This window comes from Chelonoidis abingdonii, chromosome 2, assembly GCF_003597395.2.
Source record: "Chelonoidis abingdonii isolate Lonesome George chromosome 2, CheloAbing_2.0, whole genome shotgun sequence".
Taxonomy (NCBI): Eukaryota; Metazoa; Chordata; order Testudines; family Testudinidae; genus Chelonoidis; species Chelonoidis abingdonii.
Window position 1 is genome coordinate 175904815 of NC_133770.1, and position 25425 is coordinate 175930239.

Genomic DNA, 25425 nt, shown 5'->3' on the forward strand with positions numbered 1-25425 from the left:
TTACAAGATTAAAGGTCTTGATCCTGCACTCCTTACTCAGGCAAAACGCTCATTGAAGTCAACTCAAATTTTGCCTCAGTGAAGATGCAGCAATGGGCCCAGAACCTATAACTTCTGTTCACAGCCCATGTCCATTTTTACATTTAACAGAAACTTAAATAAAAGTTTTCAGTTTTACAGATGCAAAAAGATAACATTCAAGGGGTTTCTAGGCAATGCAGAGATAACAAAAAAGTGTCCATCTCACAAAAGATAGTCATAAAGAGTTGCATTTTCTTTTTAAAATCCAAATACAACAGTAGCTATTAAAATGTCATCATGTGCCAGCTGTGGACACACACTTATTACAGGTTGCCTCACTTTGGAACGACATTTCCGACTTCCTCATTTATAACAAAAGCAACACTCAAAAATAATTTGCTAATGCCCAGTGATTTTTGAGTAATGGCTCATTCCAGCAACAACAAGGAAAGGATTTTCTGCTGTCCTTGATTGACGCGCTTTTTATTATTAGGATCTGTCCAACAAATTTCCCTCTTGTTTCTTGGCCAAAATGTTGTGAGTAACCTAATGATCTTTCCTTGGCTCTCTATTGGCCACACAGGGACTCTACAGAAACCTGTCCCAGTGCCACAACGAGAGCAAAATGTTCCTGGATTAATTTGATTTCAAAAGGAATAGGAGATATCTTTGGAAATGGTTGGCAAATGTTGATATTTAATGACGTCTGTTATAAAGAGGTTGATAGTTGGAATGTGTTTGGCAACTGCTATTGACATATAATACTGATATTAGTATTTTATTGCCTACACTGTTAGAAGTGACTAGTGATTCTGGGTGCCTCTGTTTTTGGCATCCAACCTGATGCATCTTTACAAAATTTGATTTTCATGAGGCCCTTTTTAAAAAGTGTTTCAAGCTGGGCACCAAAAAATCAAGGTGTCCAGAGTTGCTAGTCACTTTTGAAAATGTAGGTCAAATTATAGTTTTTTAATTTATCTATAGTAATATCTAAAGCCCCCTATCGGAGTCATGTACGTGGTTTTCAGAAAACAATGGAATCTCTTTCAATGGACAGTCCTACTTCATTGGCTTAATTGTTGCCTTTGGAATGCGCTCCTGATATTTTCTTCTGTTCTGGTGCCTTATTGAAGAAATGAGACTTGCAGCATGATCTGAAGCTGGCGAAATTGTGCTTTCCTGATTTGTGAGAATGTTTCACCTTAGACCTGCTATTGAGAAGGCTGTTCCTCCAGCTCCTTCAGATTTTATTATGGGCTCAGTTAGTCAACTGTATCTGATGAAGCAAATTCTGGAAGGAGGGGTGATGCATATGACTGCAAGAAAGAAAGATTGGTAAGAAATCTACCTTGAACAAAGAGTGTAGCTTCTTAAATTGGGTCTGAGTCATTAGAAAGCGTTTTTACTTTTATTTGCTTTTAACCATTTTCATCTTTATTGCTTGTACTAGAACTTACTTAAAAACTTTTTGATTCTCTTTTTGATTAAATAAACTTGTTTTACTTTTAACCAAAACTAGACCCATGCTGTGTTTAAATTGAAATGATTGTTAGCTCTCGTTTAAGTAATCAACTGTCCGTCTGTCTCTGCAAAGGAGCAACAAACCTTGTTATGTCATTGAGTGTTCCAGAAAAGGGCTGATTCGTCAGGGCACATAATATCGGGGAAATGGAAATTCAGGACTGGCGATGTGTTGAGGTCACTGTGTAAGTAGTAACCACGGCTGGTGGAGACATTGGTGGAGTGGTTGTGTTGTAGGCAAGCTGTTGGGGTCAGAGTGCTGGACTGAATAGTACATGAACAGTCAGGGAACGGCATGTTTGTCTGCTGACTAAGTGAGTCTGGTCTGTGAGCCTCAGCAGTAGAGCATTTAAGGCACCCAGTGCTATGGGAAGACACAACCTCTTACTGGTCTTTGCTGAACCCCAAAACATCACTATTCTGACTGCTTGAGGATGTATTAGGAGGCCCCTTTGCTGCCCCATTCCACTTCAGGTTGGGAGTTGAGACCTTGCTGTTCCCAGAAGGGAAGATGTCCCTTCTGCTGCTCATGGCCTAGCGGGAGATGATGAGCCTGTGCTGCTGCCTCAGCCTCTCAAGGAAGGGAGGAGTCCCTAGACCACTGCCATTACAAGTGGGCAGTGCATTTGGAAGATGGAGCTACAGGAGGCATTCTATCATGGTAAATTTAGGGCACTGGAGTGCCTTAATCCAGCCTTGATCTCTAGCAGATGCTGAAGTGATCTCCTGAATAAATGAAAATCCCATGCTTAAAGTTAAGCATATGCTTGAGTGCTCTTCTGAACAGGGACGCTGTCCTGAATCGGAGCCTAAGACGCTCTGCCCATCAAAGCTCCTAAAGCGAGGAGGAGCTTCGAGTTTGCCTTTCATCTGAGGCTCTCAGAAGGTTTTACATATCTTAGCCAAGGAAGCTTGTGACCCTGTTTCTGGAGTATTATGTTAGTATAATGATTTCATTCCATAGCCAGTGGCACTCACAGTTATCAAAACTTATTGTAGATTAATGAAGCTAAGGTAGAAACAGCATATTATGCTGTGTGGGTTCTGAATAAACCTTTGAACTTCTGATCTCCAGACTGTGGGCCACCTGGTGTGTCGTTGCAGTGATACAGCTGGGTCTTTAGGAAGTAAGATAGACAGCTGTGTGAATACCCTGTGTGCAGCAGACTGATGAAGTAGCATTAGCAGTGACTGGATAAAGGAGTAAAATAAAGTCAGTTGCAAATGTAAAAGGGTGGTAGACAGTAGTGGCCTCAGTAGCATAGCCACCTGTCCCTATCCAGATCGAAATTTCAGCAACCTTTAGGAGTGTTCTGACATCTGGCCCTAGTAAAATAGAGGGCAGAAACCAGATCTCTAAAAATGAGGTAGGTTTTATGTAAGGCTATATCCATTTTTAATTTATTCATTGTCTTTTTCACAACTTCCTAATAATGCTGACAGAATCAGAGTTTTGCAAAATCCAGGTAATTTTCTAATCTTCTCTCTCCTTAAATCTGATTGAATACAGGTTCAAATTAAAAGTTTTAGCTCTTCACTAATTGCAAACTCATTAAACTGATAAATATGCTAGATAAACATGCAGTTAGAAGTGAGGAAAAAGTCCAGTTGTCCCTGAGTAACTTTTTCTAATTTGTCTTTAAAATGTGAAGTAATTGCTCTTATCTCTACAGCACAGAACTATCTCCTTCGCTATTTAGTTTTTATCTAATAAACTACAGATCCATATTATTTTTGGGACATAAATGCCTTATATATAGGTCAAGTGACTTGAGGTCTCTGATCTTGGTCTCTTTAAATTTCATTGCATCCCATTTTATCCATAAACTATTCAACGCATCCTTTTAAATTCTCAAAGGAGAGGTGTCATATTGTTCAAGTTTTATGTTTTATCAAGCAGTTATATTAATTTTTTATTTGTTTCAACGTAGTTTCCCCAAGCTTTGCAGTTAAATCAGTGTTTTGAAAGTTAACTTGTAGTAGGGAGTTTATAGATAAATGATAAAACCTTGTAGCCTGAATAGATAAATCTTGAATAGCTGCCAGTAGGTAAATGACTAACTTCAATTCAAGCAATTTAGTAGCAATCAGCTTTGAGGTCAAGTAACTCTGGACAGTGTCACTTAATATATTACTTCTTTACGAGTAAATCATTGCTGACTTCTACTCTCATAATTTAATTTTTTTATACATTTCCCATAGACTACTCCCTTCAGAAGTCAAATAAGGTATTGTCAGGGCTGTAGGTGACTGGGAACATTGACAAATGGACACGACGCTGATGTGAACCAATGGATTATTTGCATTCCAGTGTTTAAGTTATCACTTAATAGTTATAGGCTCTGATGGCAAGACTGTGGACTGTGTTATGTTAGACTCAAGAACAAATGCAAATATCTTCGATGTTTGCAAATTCCCCACCATATTTGGTAAATTTGTGCTAGTATAAACCCATGAAGGCTGCCATGAGTCTCCTTGGCAAAAATACCATTTTGGTGAAGACATAATTTCAACCACAAGCTTTACTTGTAAGCTATCCTTATTTAAAGCGGTATCATCTCACTCAGGTTTGGTTTGGTTTTGGTTTTGGTTTTTTAAACTAAATATGTTCATCTGGAGTTAGCATAAATTGCCCCCACCTATGACATAATTTTCTGATTTAATGTTTACATCTTTAAAGCCCTTTCTGCGATTAAACAAATGTAGTTAATCTGCTTGGCAAATTTTCTGAGAAGTTGTACAGATCCTTCTGACCTGCGTATGGGTACACAAGTAATTTTTTTAAAAACAAGTTGCCAGACCTTGCTGGGTATGTGCTGAGTTGTTGCAGCAGGTCTGACCTGCTGAGGCATTGGAATGGCACAAAATGAATTCTTATATATTTAAATTTAGGAACCTAGGCACTCCCGTAACAAACCACACCAGTTGTCCATCTAGTCCAATATCCTATCTCTGACAGTGGCCAATAACAGGTAATTCAGAAGAAGGAGCAAGAAATCCTAAATGGAAAGTAAGAGACATTTCTTTCTAATTTCCTCAATTAGAGATTGGATACTGCCTTGGAATATCAGAGTTTCATATTCTTTCCAAACTTCTGTGGATTTTTTTATAGTTGTCTGTGGGTTTTTTTAAAATCCAATCTACTTAAAGCTAGTGGCAATCACAAGTTCTAAGCAAAATTATCTGTTATTTATTTACCCATGAACCATGTACAGATAATTTAAATTTAAAAGATCTAGGTTTAAATAATGTTATTGTGATAGATAAAAGGATGTTAGGTTATTTTAAAAATCAGAAAAACTTATGAAGGGCTGGACTAGGCCCTGAACCACCATCACATTCCCACCCACTCCCACCCCCCGCTGGAGACCTTGTGGCCCTGCCACACCCCACCCCAGGAAAGGGCAGTGGAAAGAGTTCTGCTGGCTGCCTAGAGCAGTGGCCTGAGACACAGCCAATCAGAGAGGGGCTGCAGGGAGCAGCCAATCCGGGGCCAGAAGACCTATATAAAAAGAGCTGCAGTGTAGAGCAGAGTTCAGTTCCTTGCTGGAACTGGAGGAGAGTGAGTGGAGTGCCTGACTGGCTGAGGGAGCTACAGGACCTCGGACAGAGCAGTGCTAGCAGAGACCAATGGAAGCAAGAAGGAGCTCCAGGCTGGCGGCTGGGACTCAACCAGAACAAGGCCCTGAGGTGAGGGTGAAGGATATGCTGGTGCCACGGGGAAGTGGCCCATGGAATCATAGCAGCAATGCAGCTTAATTAAAGGGACGTGGTGAATGGCTGCTCTCTTTAGGGTCCCTGGGCTGGGACCCGGAGTAGAGGGTATGCCCAGATCCCCCCTACCAGCCACTGATGAAGTGACCTGGATTTTGATGCACCCCCAGAAGGATAGCTGAACTGGTTAGTGGCCCAGCTGGAGCCAGAAAAGTCCAGCAAGGTGAAGAGTCTCCAGGGAGGGGGTCCTGGGAGACATGGCCCCCCATGAGGGCCAGGACTGGTTGAAGAGCAGTGACAATTGGATAGCTCCAGAACGAGCTGAGAGACAGTCCGAACCAGGGTACTGGTATAGGTCCTGCTGGGCAGAATGAGGATTCAGCCTAGGGAGAGGGCTGCACATAAAGAGACCTTACAGAGGGAACTGAGAGAAGCCCCCTGTTATACTTGTACCCCAGAAGGGGTTTGATTTTTATCTCACAAACAGATGGTGTGTGACTCAGCCAGAGGACCGAGTTGCTGAAGACTCCACCGCAAGTCAGAGAGAAAGTGCAGGCACATGCACTCGGACAAGGGGATGCTCACGAGAAGTGAGTGCCGCCCCGTTATATATATATAAAAGGATAAATAAAAACAAACTTTTTTTGTTGTAAATGGAGGTTGTAAATGAAGGCCCTGATCCTGTGTGCGCACGTGTGAAGATGGAACCCTTTGTTGTCCCCAGTGTTGCTCTGTGTAGGTGCAGAGGTTTACATGTAGTTGCAGGCTTGGACCCCGATGTATTATCTGTTTAAAAGATGTCCAACAAATATCCAATATCCTATTTTATCTTGTATTTTTATCTAATATTGTTGAAAAGGAGGCACTTTTAACTCTACCAGTTTATTTTGTATTAAAGAACTAGTCTACAGCTACGTGTGCAAAAAACGCTGAAATTTCCAGTCACTGTCATAAGGGACCCTGCAAGCATATCTAAAAATATCGCTGGCCGTTGTCATGTGCCCTTCCTGAAGAGCATTTATCCATTTTCCAACACCAGGAGCCAGAGTTTGACCAGTCCCTTAGAAGCCAGTCTGTACAGGGAGCTTCCTTTTGCCCCCTTGAAGGACTGACTTGGGCTCGTCTACCTTTCTTCCCAACAAAGGCTCCATCTACACAAGAAGAACATTCTGAAATGTTTCCTTTGTTGCTAATGTTACACAACTCACTGATCAGTGCATGTCCTCTTCTGTACCATATCCACAGAGAATAACCAAAAATGTGCATTTATCTCAAGCTGTAGAAACTTTTATTGTAGGTGTGGAAATCCCTGGTTCAGTCCCTGGGGTCAGCCAACATAGTGGTCATCACATAAGTGAGAGCTCATCCAGGATTCTAACTGCTGTAGGCATCAGACATTCAAAACAGGCTTCCTCTCTCTAAAGTTAAATGTGTCTAAGTTTGATTGCACAGATATTAGCAAAGTTTAAAGCCCTGCTGTAGACACAACTCCTGTGGCTGGAGCTGCTTTCCCACTATTACCTGCTTGTAGCAAGCTTAATTGACAAGGTGTTGAAAATAGCTCTGGGCACTGTAAGTTTGCCTGTACTAGAGCTCGCAGCTCATCTAACACTAGTGCTCTCTAGCTCCCTCGATAACTTTCCGCTGCGGAGGGAGGTTGGGGTGCATACCAGAAGAGTTTGTTGAGCAAGGGAGAGGTACCTGAATGTCTTACAGTAGTGCAGTGAGCAACACGACTACCAATCTGTACGTTTGTTCTCTCGTCCTCTCCCCACAGTCAGAAGCATGTGCAGTAGAGTGTCGTGGGTTTTTTATTATATTTTAAAAATACATTTGCTTTATATGTATTTGTGTCAGAGAAAACAAGGTTACAGAAATGCACCTTGCACTTGGAATGGAAAATGGTGAGGTTTGTGTGTCTCCTGCACAGATGAACTTTATTTTTATTGTAGAGAGCTCCATTTTGTGTCAGAGGAGAGTAGTTGTCCTGTCCAAAAGATTACCCCTGTGCCCCATAGCCGCCCCCTCTCACCTCCCAAAGAATAATCCTGTCAAATAGACAGAATACCACTGAACTTCCCCTGGATAGTAAGCGCTGAGGCAAAAATTCAAGTAAATGAATTAAACAAATACTAACAATCTCCATGGTCCTAGTGCAATAGCAGTACAAATATGTCGAGAGAGAAGAGATTGCCCTTGGAAAGAATGGTTCCTTTGATTGCACACGTAGAGAGCTGAAGGATGCTGTCCATGTTCAGACAACACAGTTCAATATGTGAAACTGCTTTTTTACTGCTATTGCCCCTGAACTAGTCAGTGGACTAAATCCTGGTTTCTCTACTTAGATGCTACTTTTTTTTTCTTTTCAAATTTGTCCAGTTCTAGAGTTCTTAATCAGGCAAACTCCCTTTGAAATGTGTGGACATTATCTTGAGTAAAAATTGAGTAAAGAACTCAGGATTAGGCCCCAGGTTGGTGTGATAAGAGATTTGGCACTCTCTATATACATCCATAATGTGTGCGCTTACATGCTGGAATCCTTTTATAATGAAGTCATAATTTTCACAGAGCAGTTTCACATGAAACAGTTTCATTATAACTGGATTTGCAATTTTTTGCACTTTGCAAGGCTCTCTAAGAATCTGAGCTTCACTATGCTAATATTTACTGTAAACTGACTCCAGTGTCTGTGTGTGTGTGTGTGAATGTATATATGATATTCCTGAATTACTATCCAGCCCCATCTAGTTTAATTTTTTCTCTCTCTCCCTGGAACGTTGAGGGCTGAGATATAATGTGTTTATATACACACACATAATGCAGATGCTCTTTGAGGTTTGAGGGGGGGTTGTTTTGTTTTTCTTTTTCTTTTTCAACAAAACTTGCTGATTCTGCTCTGTCTACTTTCCCACTAGAATGCTGGCTGTGCACACTGGCTGCTGATTCATTTGTTAAATCTTGAATGATGACTCTTGCCTCATCCCTGCTGTGTCTGAGATGAAAGCAGATGCTCTTGATCATACAGTGTAATCTGAATCTTCAGATTTCAGTTTGACCTGGCAGGATTTATGAGAAGATAGTCTGTAGCACTCATAGCATTACACAGAACTGTAAAAAGAACAACACTGAGGTTTTGTGTGTGGCTTATAAAAATAGTTTCTGTTAGTAATTTAGTGTGTTATGACTTGTTCTAGCTAGAATGCCTGATTTTGATTCCCATCCCATCTGCCAGTTGCATCTCATAGCAGTGTTCAAAACCTCCATGCATTTGTTCATCAAGTCTTTGATGATGCTCAGGGTTGTGCAGAAGGGTGGGGGTTTGTCCCGGGCCTCCAGTTGAGAGGGCCCCTGCCATTGCGACCTGGCCTAAAGGGGGTCACAAAGCCACTCAGATTTGGCTTGATGGCTCCTCCATCACTCAGGGTGAACCTGAGGTCACCGCTCCTGGAGTGGGGAACCAGGCCCAGCTCCGTGGGACAGGAGCTGCCATAATAGGGAGATGCAATATGAGCTTGATCTCCAAACGCTGTCCCTCCCCAGTCTCCCCTAGGTTATTTTGTTTGGAAGGATTTGGGGTGCGGGGGAGGCTCAGTTTCAGATTCATGCGTGTGGTCCTAATGTTGCTTCAAGTTTGTCTACCAAACCCACCTAGCTGTGTGCAACATTTCATTTCAGCAAAGACTTCTGTTGTGGGATTTCACTTTCAGGTGACTGACGGTTACATTCATGTGATGTAGAAACATTTTCCTAACATGATCAATGGCTGCAAGAAATACACTTGTTTCAACTTCTGCAAATTTCATTGTCTTAGTTTGGTAACCTAGAATATTGGACCCTTTATAACCATGAATAGGAGGGATAAGTTTTTCTTACTGTGGCAAACTGGCCTTGAGGCAATTAGAAGGATGCAGTGGGAGAGCCATATCTGCTGAGGGAGAGAAAGGAAACCAGCATTTTATGAGCAGGCCTAGAGGCTAGCTGGCCTAACAAACATGAGCTAGCAGACGAACCAGAGACCCTGTCTGGTTTCAACCCTTTCAGCTTTGTGTTTTAGACAGACTGGCTAACCCGTGCAAACATTGTCCCACAGATTGATTGAAATGCTTGGTCGGTCACAGCTATAGAAGGTACACTGTGTTCTAAGAACTCCTTCAAAATTATTTTAATTAATGCTATGGATATTTAACAACTTTTAGCAATGTTTTCCACATCTGGCCTCTCACCCTTCTCCCCTCCCTTCTTCCAGGGTGCATTACTATATCCTGTGTGCACTTAACATCCTAGCGTGTCACAGATACCCACTCAAGGGGACTGCACATGTCAGTCTGGTAATGTGAGATGAACATACAAAGGCTAAGAAATGGCTGTGCATAGAAGAGACTTCAATAAGCACTAGATAAAGTTGTCACGTTTCAGGAGAGGGTGGAGTGGGAAACATCTACAGGTTTTACCAAATGATGAGGACTTCATTTGGTCAGAATAACAAGTAATTGGGCTGGAGAAGGAATATATGTAATTATTGTTGCTAACATTTATATGAGGAGGGACTCAGGGGAGGCATTGCTTTAAACATATACAAAAGTGGTAGGATAAAGGGAAACAAAAAAGAAAAATAATCCCACAAGCAAATTATTTACTTTTTTTAAAAAGTTTGGTCAGCCAACAATAAATAAATAAAGATGCAACAAGACATAGGAAGTGAAATCTAAGTACCTTCAAATAACAATATTAATAATATAAGGGAAAGAAGTGATAGGAAAGTATGTGACTCACGATGAGCTGCTTCTTGCAAAAGGAGCCATTGGGTAGGCACTTATACCCACATGCTGTCCCACTGAGTGTATTAATTGACATTCCACAGGGAGATAATGGTGTGAATGGGTGGATCCCTTTGCAGGATTGGAGCCTTATCCATTCTTGTTCACTTCAGTTAGTAGAGGAGATAGTGAATTGTGCTATCATAATATTTGGGACATATGTTTGGAATCATAACAAGTAACTGTCAGTGGTAAGACTGAAACGACATCACAGGATTTGTCTACACGATGTGTTAGTCCGCACTAAATTCTCATGCAGACCGGCATGTTGTGCACTAAATATCCATTTGTGTTTCCTAGTGTTCATTAATGTAATACTGTTTGAAACAGGACTACAACAGTGTGCACTAAGGAACTCTTAGAGTGTGCCAGCAAGATCTACACAGACAGTGTGTTCTCGAATTTACACCCCAGCTGGTCTAGCACTTAGACAAGCCCGCACTCCACTGGTATCCAGAGTCCACACTCCAGTGGTTTCAATTAAAAATGGGACAGTTTTTTTGTGAACATTTTCCCAATTTTTCAACCACCTCTGCTACAGACACTTCTGTGTCCCCTTTTAGAGAGTGCTGGTCACACAACTGCCTATCTCCATTCCCTGTGCAGGGCATCAGATGTTCTGCTGGAGGGAGGTACCCTCTAATACCCAGAAATAAGGCTCCACCCCCTACAAGTAGTGTCACAGAAGACAGTCTAGCCCACCTGAGACTATAGCCAGCCTTAGTCCGAAGTACATTTGTCAGAGATGTGGTTATTTGTTAGAAATGAGGCTTGGAGTTTAAAGGAGAATAGGCTGGATGTCTGCAATGAAAATTTTAAGACTCTGATTGTTACTGAACAGGTATTTTAGCTGTCATCCTTTTTCTCAGGTAAACTACTGGGAAAGGATTACAAAATGAGACCTTGGTTGTTTTTTTGTTTTTCTTTCCCCTGATCATTGTGTGATCTGATCCCAAGGAAGTTATGGTCATTGAGGCTCGGTCTACACATAAAAAGTTAAGTCAACTTAGCTGTGTTGGTCAGGGGTGTGTTTTTTTTCCCTCCACAGAATGCAGCCATTGACGTGGCTGTCTGTTTGAGGAGGTAGCGTTCCTACAGTGAGAGAAAAACCCCTTCCATTGGTATATGTAGACTATGTCTACACTACAGGGTTATACTCCCATAGCTACAGCAACATAACTATACCAGGATAGTCTCCAAATGCACACACAAGAAGGGACTCATGTAATTTATAGGTCTTAGTGAAAAGTGACATCCTAATGAAAGACAATTACAGTGGCTGTTGCCTATAAAGAACCTACATTATTATTTTGATATATCATATGGTATTGTCAACCCCAAGCATTCAAAAATCATGAATCGGCCCTCAGAAGCCAGGAGAGTATCTTAAAAAAAACAAACGAGATTTTAAAAAATAATTTCTTTTTCTTTGCCTTTTTAGTTTTGAACCTTCAAGATAACCTCTAGTCATGTTCTCAGCCCTCTTCTTTGCAACCATGAGACCTAAAAACAATTTTTTTAAATGAAAGCTGAGCTTCTCTTGTAATCCCATGACTTCAGGAGGCAGGACTTTTAAGGAAAAACTCCCAATATCTTAAAACTCGCATTTAGATCATGAGGGTTGGCAGCACTATGTTTACTCTTCAGAATATGGAATTTGTACTCTGCTACTCATGACTGTGTGTCAGACAGCTGAACTGGTAAATAGCTTGCTTCATGGTTTCTCTTTTAGAGGAACTCTTTCCTCCTCCTCCTTATTTCCTCCAACCCCTCCCCCTGCAGAATGGATGCTGGAGCCAGGTCCCTCTCCATCACCCTTTCCCCCCTTCCCACCGCCTAAAATGTGGCTTCTCTAGAAATATTTTTTCTTCGGAGTATGAAGTTTTTTCATAAGCTAGAGTAACAGCACAAGTCATTCACAGATATACAAAATGTGACAGATGGATTATTACATTAATGCAGTAAAATGATCTCTGGTTCAGTGTTCAGATAGCTGTACTTTGTAACTTCTGGGCTCAGCAGCATAGTCTTAATGCATGGGAACAAAGGCAAAACTTGACAAAGATACAGTGATACCAAAAGAAAAAGGGGTGAAGGACAAGATAAGAGAAGACTGATGAAATATTATGATGTATTTAAGCTTCTATAATGTTTAGCAAGAGACCTCTAGAATGTGCAGATCATCACAGGCCTCTGATCTCTGTGTGTAGCTTTTCCCCACCCAAGTAACTGGAAAGTATCCATAAAACAATTTTGGAGAATGCATGGAGATGTGTAACTATTTAAAAGCTATTTCTACCATTTGGACCCACTATCTTAAAGTAGTCACAATATCCAAAATCAGATGTGGAAATATTTGTTCCATCTGAAAAGTTTCTCTCATTTTTGACTCTTATATCTTCCCTGTAACAAAAATTTATTTTGTACTGAAAAGAACTGAAATATTTTTTCCTGCTTTAATTTTAGCGAACATAGGGAATGAAACTAAGTTGTTTTCATTGAAAAACTGATGCTCTAACAAATGCACAAGTTAAATCTCTTGGGTGAAGTCACCGTGCAATAAATGATAGTGGCTAACACTCCTCCATGCAGGTACTTTTCCCTCAAGCTATCTGGAATCAACGTTCCTGTAATACAGCTGTGGCTGTTGTGGAATGCAGAAGCACAATCAATGGATTGTTTCATTTTAATAAATTGTGTGTGGTGTAAAGAGAACTTTAATTAGTTCTGCTACATGTCTGTAAAATGGGGGAGGTTGTGGGTAGATGGTTTGGACTGATCATTGTGAACATGAGCCTGACACCTGCCTTCCCTGACCCCCTTTCCCCTCTCCCTCCCCCCCCCCCAGATAGTGTGTTCATAGCCAAATGAGGTAGGGTGTTGTGTTTTCTTGCTGTCGCCAGCTCATTCCCATTGATTAATCTTGTCTTTCGCCAAGCATAACTATGTGCTGTTTCTATAACCACAGACAAAATAGTCAGGCTCTTTGTGGCTTGTGAAATAAGCTGCAATAGTTTAGTAAACTGGAAGTTTCATCGGCTGTCGTCTTACCTCTTTTTTATCTGTTGGCATTTCTAGACAATAATTATTTTATCCCTCCTTTACATTCCCTCCCCCACTCCTCCTTCCCTCTCCTTCACTTTCTCCCACCTTGAGCACCCACTAAATATCACCGGATTTGCACATCTTGTTATCAGGCTTCTCTTACTTTCTAAGGCCTCTATTTGCCAGTTCTCCAATTAAATTGGTATTCCTTGGGCAGGCTTGAACCACCATTGCTGCACAGATCGCTCGCTTCTGTTTAACAATACAGGAGATGCTTTGGCCGAGCACCACAGGGTGTGGCAGGGAGGATGAGGACAGAAAATGGTTAATTTTGCAATCCAAGTAAACACTTGCTTATTCACGAATAGTGAGATACAGGGGGAAGGGGAAAATGTATATTATTGACAAAAGCACAAATGGTATAATGAAGATGGGGAAAAAAGTTCAAAGTACAAAATATAAAGGAGGGAGGTGAAACAGATGTACAGAAATGAAACAGAGATGAAAAAAGAAAAAAATGTCAAAAGGCTTAGGATAAGTATCACACATTTTGTCATTCAATAGCCTCGGGGTCAACAGCATGGAGTTGGAAAGTCCTCCTGAAAGACCAGCACAAGAGAAGCAGCTATTCAGTAGGTGTGCAGTGTCCTCAACTGCATCACAGTTATACAGATGGTTGTTTCTGAGTCTCCAGGTGTGGTCATTTACTGCACACCTCCTCTCCCTGTGTCTGAAACAGTTGAGCGTGCACCAGAGAGAATGTGGCAAGTCAAAGTCACGCAGTGTTTCATCAGGTTGAGTGATGAGGAAGGAGTTTCTTAATGGGAACATCTCATTCTCTGGAGATAGTTGGTAACATAGTCCAAGTTGGTCTTCTGATGAGTTGGGAGCGAGGCGCTTTCCATATATCTTTGAAAAGTGGCAGTTGTGGTATCTCCTGGATTTTGTCAAAGGTGCTTAGCTGAAATATAATGCCTGATATTAGAAGGCGTAATGTTAGAGAGGTAGCCACTCAGTGTTTGTTGATCTCAGAGCCCCTGTTGTTCTCATCATTTGATTCACTTGTACATCAGGTAGCTTTGTGTGGGAAGAGTCTAACCACAGAGGTGCACAGCATTCTTCCACTGTGTAGCAGAGAGCTAGCACCAAGCTGCACAGGACTTGTTCATTTGCTTCCCAAGCTTATTTAGGAAACCATTTCTGCTCTTACTTGTCTGAGCTACTGTGATGAGATGGTTGTTGTAGGTAAGCATGCAAACTGGTTACTTCTAGATATACTGGCTTTGGATCATATACTAGACCAGGGGTAGGCAACCTATGGCACGCATGCCGAAGTTGGCACGTGAGCTGATTTTCAGTGGCACTCACACTGCCCAGGTCCTGGCCACCGATCTGAGCGGCTCTGCATTTTAATTAATTTTAAATGAAGCCTCTTAAACATTTGAAAAACCTTATTTACTTTACATACAACAATAGTTTAGTTATATATTATAGACTTATAGGAAGACACCTTTTAAAAACGTTAAACTGTATTACTGGCACCCTAAACCTTAAATTAGAGTGAATAAATGAAGACTTGGCACACCACTTATGTAAGGTTGCCAACCCCTGTATTAAATGTTCTCCATTCAAGATGTTGAGCTCTCATGACGCATTAGAATGGTTGAGAGGAAAGCATGATGACACTGTTTTTACCAGACTGGGCTGAAGCATCCACTTTTTGCAATAGGCATTCATGGCAGCCTTGGAGGAGGAGAAGAGGTAGAGAAACACAAAATAGCATCTGATTTCCATAATTAATAATGGAATATCATATTCTAAACTGTAGTATTTCTGAATTAAAAATTGGACTGATCCACTAGATTCAGATCCAGACTTTCCCAAAACTTGAGCCTATTCAGATTCATGCATTTATTCGGCTCATTATTAAGAATGTTGCCAGTACTGGATCCCAACTTTCATAAGGTTCAGAAATTTTCTGATTAAGAGTTTTGGTTCAGGCCCCTCTTTAGTTCTAATATTTCTCTTCTCCTACTTCACAATTCATGCAAACTCACAAAATTCCAGTACTTTCAAATGTTTACAGAAGTTCACTCATGATACAGACTTGAACTCCACTCGTCCAGTGTCAAGGTAATGTACTACATAGTTTTCATCATTTACAGCAGCTTGTAACTTGTAAGGGAGAAATACAAACTACAAACACGTAAACAGCTGTTGGGGGGAAGGGGTTGTTTGTGTAACAGAATAGGCTTCCAAATTCATCGCTGCCATGTGTGCTGTGTAATACTTGTCATCTCAAGTGAGTCATTAAAAGGTTTCTCCTAATGGTGCTTTGAAGTGCTGTGACAGCTTGAGAGCATCTATAAATTGCCACAAACAGCCCTCATACTGAGTTAGCTAATTGCTTGCTCTTTGACTTATTAGGAGTCACTGAGTTAGATAATTTGTCACATGTGTGGCTCATAATAAATAATGTGACTAGCCCATATGTGAGCTGTGTTTGTGATATATAGTGCCCCTTTTGGATGTTGTCACACACAGCTAACAAATAAGTTCATTTTGACCCTAAGATTGTTAGAAACTTGTGAAAATAATAAGGCCTGACAGAGCAGCAGGTAATAAAAAAAAAGATAACCAAAAAGGGTATTTAAGAAGAAATTAAGTTTGCAATAAAGCGTTATATAATCGAATCCTTTTATAATGGTTATTGGGAACACACACAATAGTAGAGCAAAAAGAACCTCTTTCTTTTAAGTTACATAGTTGCAGTCACTGACTAGAAAAACTAGTTGTTGAAAAATCCTGTGAATAGTTTTTAAAATACGGTAGTGAGAAACTGATCATTTTTTCACATTTTATCAAGATATGGGGCAAACTTTCAGTGGACCTCAGTCTGACTTCTAATTATGTGCATGCAAGTATTTGAGAGTACAACTGACACACTCATATGCAAACTAGTTGGGAGCTCAACTACCTGATTTACCAAAACAAATGTGGTGATTGCAGGTTCGTGCAATTTTGTGCATGTGAAATTAAAGGATACTTTTAAAGAATGGATAAAACAATGATATAACATTTCAGTTATATGTTTACAGCTTCCTCAGTTAAATGGGAGAAGAGTCCCAATTGTTTTTCAGTAATGCAAATAGCAACGTTCCTATTTGATTTTTGTGGTGGCTTAATAGTGAGCTGCATCTGTGATCTCTGTCCCTTCCCTCTGTCCCACCCTCCTCATTTCTGACTCTATTAACATGATAGACCCAACAGCAATTGGTACCTGCGAAGACTCTCCTCTTTGAATGCCTGGTACCAGTGGCTGATTAAAGAGACTCACAACTAGAGCTAGTTGGAAATTTTCTGATGAAATTGCCCATTTGCCAAACCTGAAACGTTTTGTGAAATCACTTTGGGTTTGACAATTTTTCCATGAACCTCAGGTAGGTGAATAGGGTCAGTTTCACCACTGCTATTCATTGGTGGGCAGCCATGAAACAGACATGAATCATATCAGTTTCACTTAGCTACTGGGGATCTGGAGCCCCTTTAAAAATTCCAGCTGTGACTGGCCATGGTGTACAGTGTCGTGTCCACTAGTGAGTAGTATAGGATGATGAAAAGGAGTGGCAGGATCACTTCCATTTGATGCAAACACATGCTGAATTGATTGCACTAAGTCTATGTATTTTTTAAATAAAATATCATTTAAAATAATTAATGCTGCTTCTTCCAACTCATAGCTTTGCAACAAACATGGCAGTCAGACTTAAATAGTAGGTGATATTCTTTAATGTTAATTTGTGGTGTTGTTTAGCTCAGGTCAATCAATAAAGCTGGTAAATTAATAAATCTGCTAGATGGTCATTTACAAAACTGCTGCCAAGAAAGGACATTCTCTTACTATATGTTTAATGAGGCTTTATTCCTTATGGCTCCAGTTCAGAAAAGTATTTAAGAAAGTGCTTTAAAAGTTTATAGTATTTAAGCATGGCTTGAAGTTAAGCATACAGGTCAGTGCTTTTTTGTATATGGTTGGATTTAAGCATCTGCTCACATGCTTGACTGAATTGGGGCCTATAAGTGGGATTTTCAAAAGCACTCAGGCCCAGATCTTCACAGATATTTAGGTGCCTTAGCTCATTGATTTCAATGGAAGTTGGGTGCCTAAATATCCTCTAAAGATCTGGGCCTCATTTTTGGCCTATTTCAGCTCCTATTGGAGTCATTGATAAAACTCTCAGTGCACTTTAATGGGAGCAGAGTTAGGTCAAAGATGAGCTCTTTTGTAATCTCACTCTAAGGGTATGTCCACACTACCTGTCGGATCGGCAGGTAGCGATCGATCTATTGGGGATTGATTTATCATGTCTTGTCTAGACATGATAAATTGATACCCAAACACGCTCCCCATCGGCTCCGGAACTCCACCAGGGCGAGAGGCGGAAGCAGAGTCGACGGGGGAGCTATGGCCGTCAATCCTGTGCCATGACGACGGGAGGTAAGTCAATCTAAGATCCGTCGACTTCAGTTACGCTATTCTCGTAGCTGAAGTTGTGTATCTTAGGTCGATTCCCCCTCCCCTTCCTTGTAGATCGGGCCTAAGAGGTGTTGGGAACAACCTGCAGTGAAATTCCAATGAAGTGCCCTCAGCATGTTCATAATATGCTAGAACAGGCAAGTGTTCAGTGCAACTCACATGCCGCAGAAGTCTTTTAATCTTATGTTTTGATTATATTTATTTGGATGCAGCTGAATGAACTGCAGCAAATCACGGTAAAGATACTCAGTATACAGTATTTTGAATAATCACAAAAAACCCAGCCTTTAAAGAATTGACAATTTGAACGCCATAGTAGATGACTTAATCCCACTCATCCCCAAATGTTCCTGTTAGGCAGGCATCCTGGGGGAAGGGTCAGAGAATGGTTATAGGGATAACCACAAAAACCCAAGAAACTAGAAGGGAAGATATTGTTCCCTACGCTGCTTGTCAAGAATTGATTCATTACTGTATTAGCATCAAATTTCTGGGTAGAAATGGCGGGGAGGGCACAGGAATTAACTACAAAGTAACTGCTGAAAGTAAATAGAACTCAGAGCAAGGTTATCTCATGAAAAACTAGTAGCGAATTCAAGTAGTTAGCTCAATTGAATTAGTACTGTTTGCAGCAATAATGCCTCAAGGAAAAACCACGTGTACTGCCCTGGTTGGCTAGCACTTTTCAAATGGCAATTTAAAGAGCTCAAATTAAACGTATCAAATAAAGGACCAGTTTAGAAACTAATTTTCTTCCTGAATATAATTTTATTTGAGATTTCTGATCGAGAAAATGTGAAAAAAATAGAAATGGTAAGAGCTGTATATGGCTGAGCGTGAGGCTGAGACAATGCAGGCCAAATTTGTCTGTTACAGCTGTCCCCCTGCTAGCATTCCTCTTTCCCTTCTCCTTTCTGTTTGTCCTAAGTGGCCGCCCCTCCCGGCCATTGTGCTAACTAAAGTCACAGCCCTATTCATAGGGATGGCTTGTACAGACTAACTGGAGCCACTGCCCTGCCTAGGGAGGGGGCTTCTTGCTTCTTTGTTTAGCTCCTTTGTTCAGACCCGGGCTCGGTGGGGGGCGCGCTGCCCAGAAATGCAAGACCTGAAGTGCCAACTAATTAAGCATATGAGTCATACCTGTGGCTCAGAACATGCCCAGGCATGCCTATGCTTACCTGCAGGTTTTCCCTGCCTCCTCTCCTCCCCTGTATCAAAAGGAGCCAATCAAAAGTACTGGTGGGAAACTGCCTAAGTTGCCTTTAAAACCAGACATTTTCTGATCAGACCTCGGAGAAGGTCCTTGCTTTGCCACCTGGTCTGATCAGCTAGGGGTCTTTGGGGGCCCTCTCTCCAAGCTCTCGTTTTTGTTTTTGAGCGTACCCCCATTTTAAACTCCCCTCCCACGAACAACGAATTTGTGCCTGGAGATCTCCTGATTATGAAAGCGAATCGAGTCCTCTCTCCATCCTCCGATGCTACTGCTGTTCCTGTCTCTATGTTTGCTGCTGTCCTGGGGATTGGTAAGAGCTCTCTCTCTTGCAGGCTCCCCTGTTGTCCTAGCTGCTGGCCTTGTTTCCCAAGCAGACAGACCCAAGCTAACTCCTTGGTCTGTATCTATAATCTGTTTCTTGCTCCGCAGCGCCTTTGCTGCTAAAAAAATAAGCCTGTGCCGCTGCTGGGCTGTGCCTTCCTGGACTGTATCCTGGGCTGCCAGCTTGCAGCCCCCACTGCTGCTAAGGTGCACCTATTAGAATCAGGTTCTTCAAAGCGGATAAGTCACCTATTAGAATCAGGTCCAGTACTAAGTTGTAATTTCATTTTGCATAGCTGTGGTTAAGTTAGGTTAGAGAATTGTTTGTATTGTGCTCTGTAAAGTTAGGTTTAAAAATTGTTGCATTGTGTTCTGTTACTTGCTAATTTGTGTAGTCTTGGTTAAGTTAGATCATAGATAAGATTTTGCTGTGTTCTGTATAATTGTGGTTAAGTCTGTCTTCCCACTGCCCTCCCCCCCCAAGCTCCCCCCGATCACTCATTGCAGTCTCTCTGCTGTTTAAAACTTGCAGCCTTGTCTGCTCTCTGTGTCTCCCTGAGTTTAAACCTCCCTCTGCTCTCTGCTCACGTGCTCCTCTTCCCCCATCCCCAACCTCATTCCTCTACCCTGCCTTTCTCTCTCTCTCTTTTTTAATCCCTTCCCCACATGTTCACCTGCTCCTACTGCTGCCAAACCTCAATTGTATTACTGAAGTCTAGCATAAAACCCCATTGGTTACCCTTTTTTCTCTCTAACACACACCTCACATTTTACATCTTTTTCTCTCTAACACACCTCACATTTTACATTTACACTACTGTGACACATTTTACCCATAACTGTTAGTTGGCTATATGCTGCTGTGACACACCCTTTACATAGAAATTGTTAGCTACCTGTTACATTTATACTTCAGTGTTAATTGGTTACCAACTGTATTGTACCCCACTGTATTGTACCCCACTATTAAAACCCCCTGTACTATTTACTAAAAGAAACCCCTCCACAACTGTCTACTTTAACAAACCCCATACCCCTCACTATTGAATTTTCCCTGTTTTTGCATTTTCTTAATAAAGTTTATTTCACACCCCACTAGTGCAGAAGTTGTTCCCCAAGATCCCCTACCTGCTGGCAAGGTCAAAATTCAGGAAAGATGATGAATAGAGGGGTACATTTCACCTCTCTGTGCCAACTAATCCTCTTGAATCCCATGGGGGAATCATGCCATGGAAGTCAGGCATTGGTACCACTGCTTCCTATCTCGTGATGGGGGAGGGGGCAGTTTTAATTTATGCTGGCATCTATGGGAGCTCTACCAGTAGGAGTAGCTGAACAGGACTTAATCACCACACCGCCTAACCACTTTGGTCTTGCCTTCTTCCCAGCCAGCATTGCCTACTTTTTAGGCTGCTCTGGACCCTAATGGTCCAGTTTCCCAAAGTAAGCGAGCCCTACGTTTTACTGTTACAATCTGCAGCTGTTGCTGCCAGGCAGTTTCACTAAGGTTAGTGCTGGCATAAGCCCTGAGTGTACCTACAGTAAGTGTTCATTTGTATCAAGGTGTGTGCGTTTCTATAACTGTGAAAACACTCGTGGGGACAAAAATAAAAAGTATGAACTGAAATCAAGGATACGCAGTTAAACCTTAAAACCAGGACTAAATACTTTGATTTTTTAAAATGCATTTCACCTATCTGTCCAAATTCAGGCACCTCCTCTACAAAGGAGTAAGCAGAGAAAGAGGCATATGAGAGGGAAATCACAAGGCATGACTCTTATGTCTAATTCCTGACTTCCAGAAAACCCATGGAATTCATATTACAGAGTATGAGCAACTACGGCACAGAAAAGCAGGGTCTCATGTCAAGGTGTTAGGCCCAAATCCTCAAAGGTATTTAGGGGCCTAATTCTCATGGTAATTAATGGGAATTAGGCCTCTACATACCTTTAAGGGTCTGGGCCTTAATGCATACACTGCTTGATCCAGCTGTTTGAAGTTTCACACTTCTGTGCCAGGCAGTGATATACTGCATGGAACCATGTACAGGCTCAGAATACTGCTTTTTTTTCTAGGGTTAATCATGCGCCCATTTTCATAGAAACTGGTATGGGGCATGAATTTAGCTCCTAGACAGCATATTACATCATATGTGAAATCAGGTTGGTTCACTCCTATTGAATTACTAAAAAGAAATCAAAGTGCAGTTTTGTTCCTCCTCATCAATTTTCATATGGAGCCATTATCATCCTTGTGACAAAACTTTTGCCACCTACCAGAAAATTCAGGGAAACTGTATTTTACCCTATGCATGTAGTAACAAGAGGGAGGAGACAAAACAGAGAGATAGGAATGGCAAATCATTCAGAAGTTCCACTATTACTGTATTTGGATTAAAAATGGGCCAAAACAGCCCAAACCAATATAACCCTTCGTCCCATCATAGCCCCTGAATTTAAAGGACAATTTGGCCACAGATCCCAATCTAAACTTCCCAAATCAGGCCCTTTTCTAGTTTTAATGACTTGCTTCCCCTCCAATGTTCAGATCTTATCTTCAGCTGTATGTAGTTTGAGTATTCAGCTAGTAGAGTGTACAAAGAGGCATGTGTCAAGCCCACATTCATTATGTCTTAACACAGGGTACATGGCTGGTAGCCAGGCAGTCAGTAAGCCATCTTTAAGTGCAGAAAGCTCTTTAATGGAACACGCAGTTCAAAGCAGAAGAGTTATCTATTAAGCTTTAATCAAATGCCTCAAGAATCCTTTGCCAAACTAACAACCTTTAATAATAAAGGATGAAACAATGAATCATAGCATAAAAGGACAGTAAAAAAATCAATCCCACACTAAATGACACAAGCAAAAGCAATCATCAGGTCCCAGAGGTCAGGAAAGGGCTAACCTAGCTACACTAAGCTAACAAATATGACAGTAAAAATTAAACCAAATACAGTTCTGTGGATTAATAGGTACGTTTCTCTTCTCAACCCCAGGCAAATGTTTTATCTTGCTGCATCCGACGCCAATAACACTGAATTAGGTGGCACTGTAAGGTTTAAACAGCGAGAGTACTTTCTCCACACCGAAAAGGTTATTTGAACAGTAATGTATCTGCTATAAATGTGTAAACTGTTGTGAGCTAAGCCGTGGTCTTAAGGGTAAAAAAAACAAACATAAAAACAAATAAAATTACCACGAACAAGTCTATAACATTCAGCGGGAGCTATTTATACCTCTTAGCTTTAGACTTTCTATCACTTATATTGCCGGTTGTCCCAGTGATAATATCCAAGCCTAGAGATATGTTGAATTGAAAGAGGAAAAAATGGGGGCCACACAGAAATTAGGAGACACATCATTCATTTTCTAGCAAACCAAAAAGTTCTAAAACCAAGTTTTGTAAATAAGCTAGTTTTCAGATTTAAAGTGTAATGGGAAGTTTGATATTGCCAAAAAACTATGAACCAGGCACTGAAAAATCATGATTTAAAAAAAATTAAAAAAAAGATTTTCAGTTGTTTTTGTTTGTCTTCTGTTTTTTTGAGCCTTTGGGGTTTGTTTTCAAGCTTCTCTCTGTAAACATGAGGTGTAGAAACATTTTCATTTTTATTTTTGAAAGTGACAGCTACAATTATCATGAAATTATTTGACTCCAGCAGCTGGGGCTTTTAAAAAAAACCCACCACATTGTGTGAGACCTGTGATTTAAAATTATGAGTTGGCGGTGCTGAAGGTTGGTTAAAATATATATTCTGACACTGAAATGTTACGATAGAGATCATATAAATTTTCTGAAGAGAAAGGGCTGGATCAAGCTATATTCAGAGAAACAGAAATCTTAGTTTACAAGGGTATATTGGTTAAAACATCCATAATGGTTATATTTGTTCATTTATTATTATTGAATACCTTTTAGAATACCTAGTCTTTTAGTTATGAATATCTTGAACTGTTGCCAATAGAGGTGTACAAATCACACACAGGATGAAATACTACCCTCATTGAAGTCAATGGCAAAGCTCTCATTGATTTCAGTAGGGCCAAGATTTCACCAATAGGGTCTTGCTGTCACTGAACTGTGGGGAATAAGGGAGACACTTGTATTATTTTGTATTAATATTGTATGTGCTTCAGTTTACCTGCTTGATATATTCTGACTGCATAGAGTTAAATCAAAGGAAGCAGTTGTAGAGAGTAAGCAGGAAACGAAACAGTGGAAGAGATACAATTATGTCTAGGGGAATACCAAGGGTCTTTAAGAGAAACAATGGGTGAGCTAGTCATTGGGAAATCCTTACCTGCCTGTCGGAAGCAAGGGCCTGGAGCCCATGGATGTGCCCAGGACCCGACTGACTAGATACATTGTATTGCTGTGTTTCACCAAGTTTTTAAAAGCTCTGGGACTTTTTGAATCCTATGATCTCCTGAAAGTGGTGCACCTTGCCCAGTTTATCTTTATAGTAGCGCTGGGGTCTGCCTTCTTTATGGTTTTGTTTCAAAAGCCATTTTCTTCTGGAAAAACTGTGATCAAGTGCCAGTGGATCAAAATAGTTAAACATGCTCTTGTTGGCTGTGTTATTTCACTTTTGTGGTTTTTTTCGTCTCGCTCTTTGCGGACCTCTCAGGACACTGCTGCTTTTTGAGCACAGTGATGATGTTGTGTCACTGCTTAGTATATTGTTCACAAGTTCAGGAGGAGGACCAGCAAAGATAAGAGATGCTGCATTTTTCATCATTGCTGTGATCTGCTTATTTCTTTTTGATAATAATGATCTCATGGTTAAAATTGCAGAACATCCTGAGAGACATCATGACAGTGCTCTTACCCATGTTCTTCATACAATCATTGCTTTCCTAAGAGTTGCAGATCACAAGGGTGGAGTGCTGTTGCTGGCACCTGCATTGTGTTGCAAGGTTGGTTTTCATATGACTTCCCAAAAGTTCTCTGTAGACCAGAAGGATAATGGGCCTATTTTTCCAAGGCCAGAGACTAAGATCAAAAGATCACTAAATCATTAAAAACCCACAGCCTAAAGGAGAAGGAAGGGGAATGGGCAGCTGCTTCCTGGGGAGAGACACTGATCTAGGCAGAGAAAGAAGTAGTGCTATAGAACTAAGGCAAGGGAATTCATCTAACCATTGAAAGAGATGACAACCCCCAGGTTTGCAGGCTTGTTTTGGGTTTAATCCTTTTCCCTGTGTACTTTTGGGTGAATGGACAATACATCTGCTTGGAAGGAGGAGGCGTACGCTGTATGAAATCTGGAATTTCCAATTTGCATTAAATTTTCAATTTCTGAATTTGCTTTTGATCTGATTCAGCCCCAACCCAGATTTTTCAAAATGTGCCATGAATTGAGGATTCTGAAAATTTTTGGTTCAGAAACACTGAAACATTGTATTTCTAAAATGAAAAGATAGTTAGGTTCAAAACTTCCATTGAAAGTCAATGGAATTTGGAAACCCAATTTCCTTAGGCTTTTTTGAAAATTCTAACTCAGGTTCTTAAAGTAGTTACCATATGTAGCCTCATGGATAAACAGGGCATATTAAACTGGATACTGAAGGTAAACATGTGCCACTCTCACCGTGAAAATATTGATCTATCTAGATATCCTACCCAGGACACAGCTAAAAGGAAACAGTCTATTTGTAAATAATTTGTTTGCTTTTACATTTGTCCAGGGTGGTACACAATTAAGAAGGGAAAACAATTTTTTGAAAGGCAGGGAAACAAGATTTTCAGAGATGTTGTTTTGCTATGTATTGTGATGTATCTTACGAAATTGTGTATGGCATTTCAGTTATGTATATTATTACTCCTACGGGAATTCTGTTCCTTTGCACATGTGCAGAATTCATGTCCCACACTTTTTTTTTTTGCTTCCCCGTAGAAAAATGACTTTCTGACAGGGAAGCAAAGGGAAGCTGCAAGAGCAATCACACACCACTCCCTAGCAGCACAGGTACATCATTTCAGGAACCCAAAGCAGCTAGCATAGAGGTAAATCACTGCGGGGCTGAGACACCCCAGCAGCGGCTCCTACCCTGAGCCAGGATCAGCTGCTAGTCCCGGCTGGGCTGGAGGCAGGAGAGGACAGAACTTCCTCTTCCCCTGCAAGGAGTGGCTGGGGCTGTCAGACCCACCGCCAGAAACCTCCTCAGCTGCAGGAAGTTCAGCATCCTCCCCTGCTTCCTGCCCCCATCACACCTCAGCTGCAGGAGGAGGGGTC

The 25425-nt window shown here is 41.0% G+C and overlaps 1 protein-coding gene and 1 pseudogene across 2 annotated transcripts in view; both read left to right on the forward strand.

The window, feature by feature from the left end:
- The window catches only part of GMDS (GDP-mannose 4,6-dehydratase), a 560814-nt gene that overhangs the window by 320279 nt on the left and 215110 nt on the right, over positions 1–25425 (forward strand). The gene's annotated exons all lie outside the window — the stretch shown is intronic.
- LOC116832029 (proton-coupled zinc antiporter SLC30A5 pseudogene) lies at positions 1214–23840 on the forward strand (annotated as a pseudogene).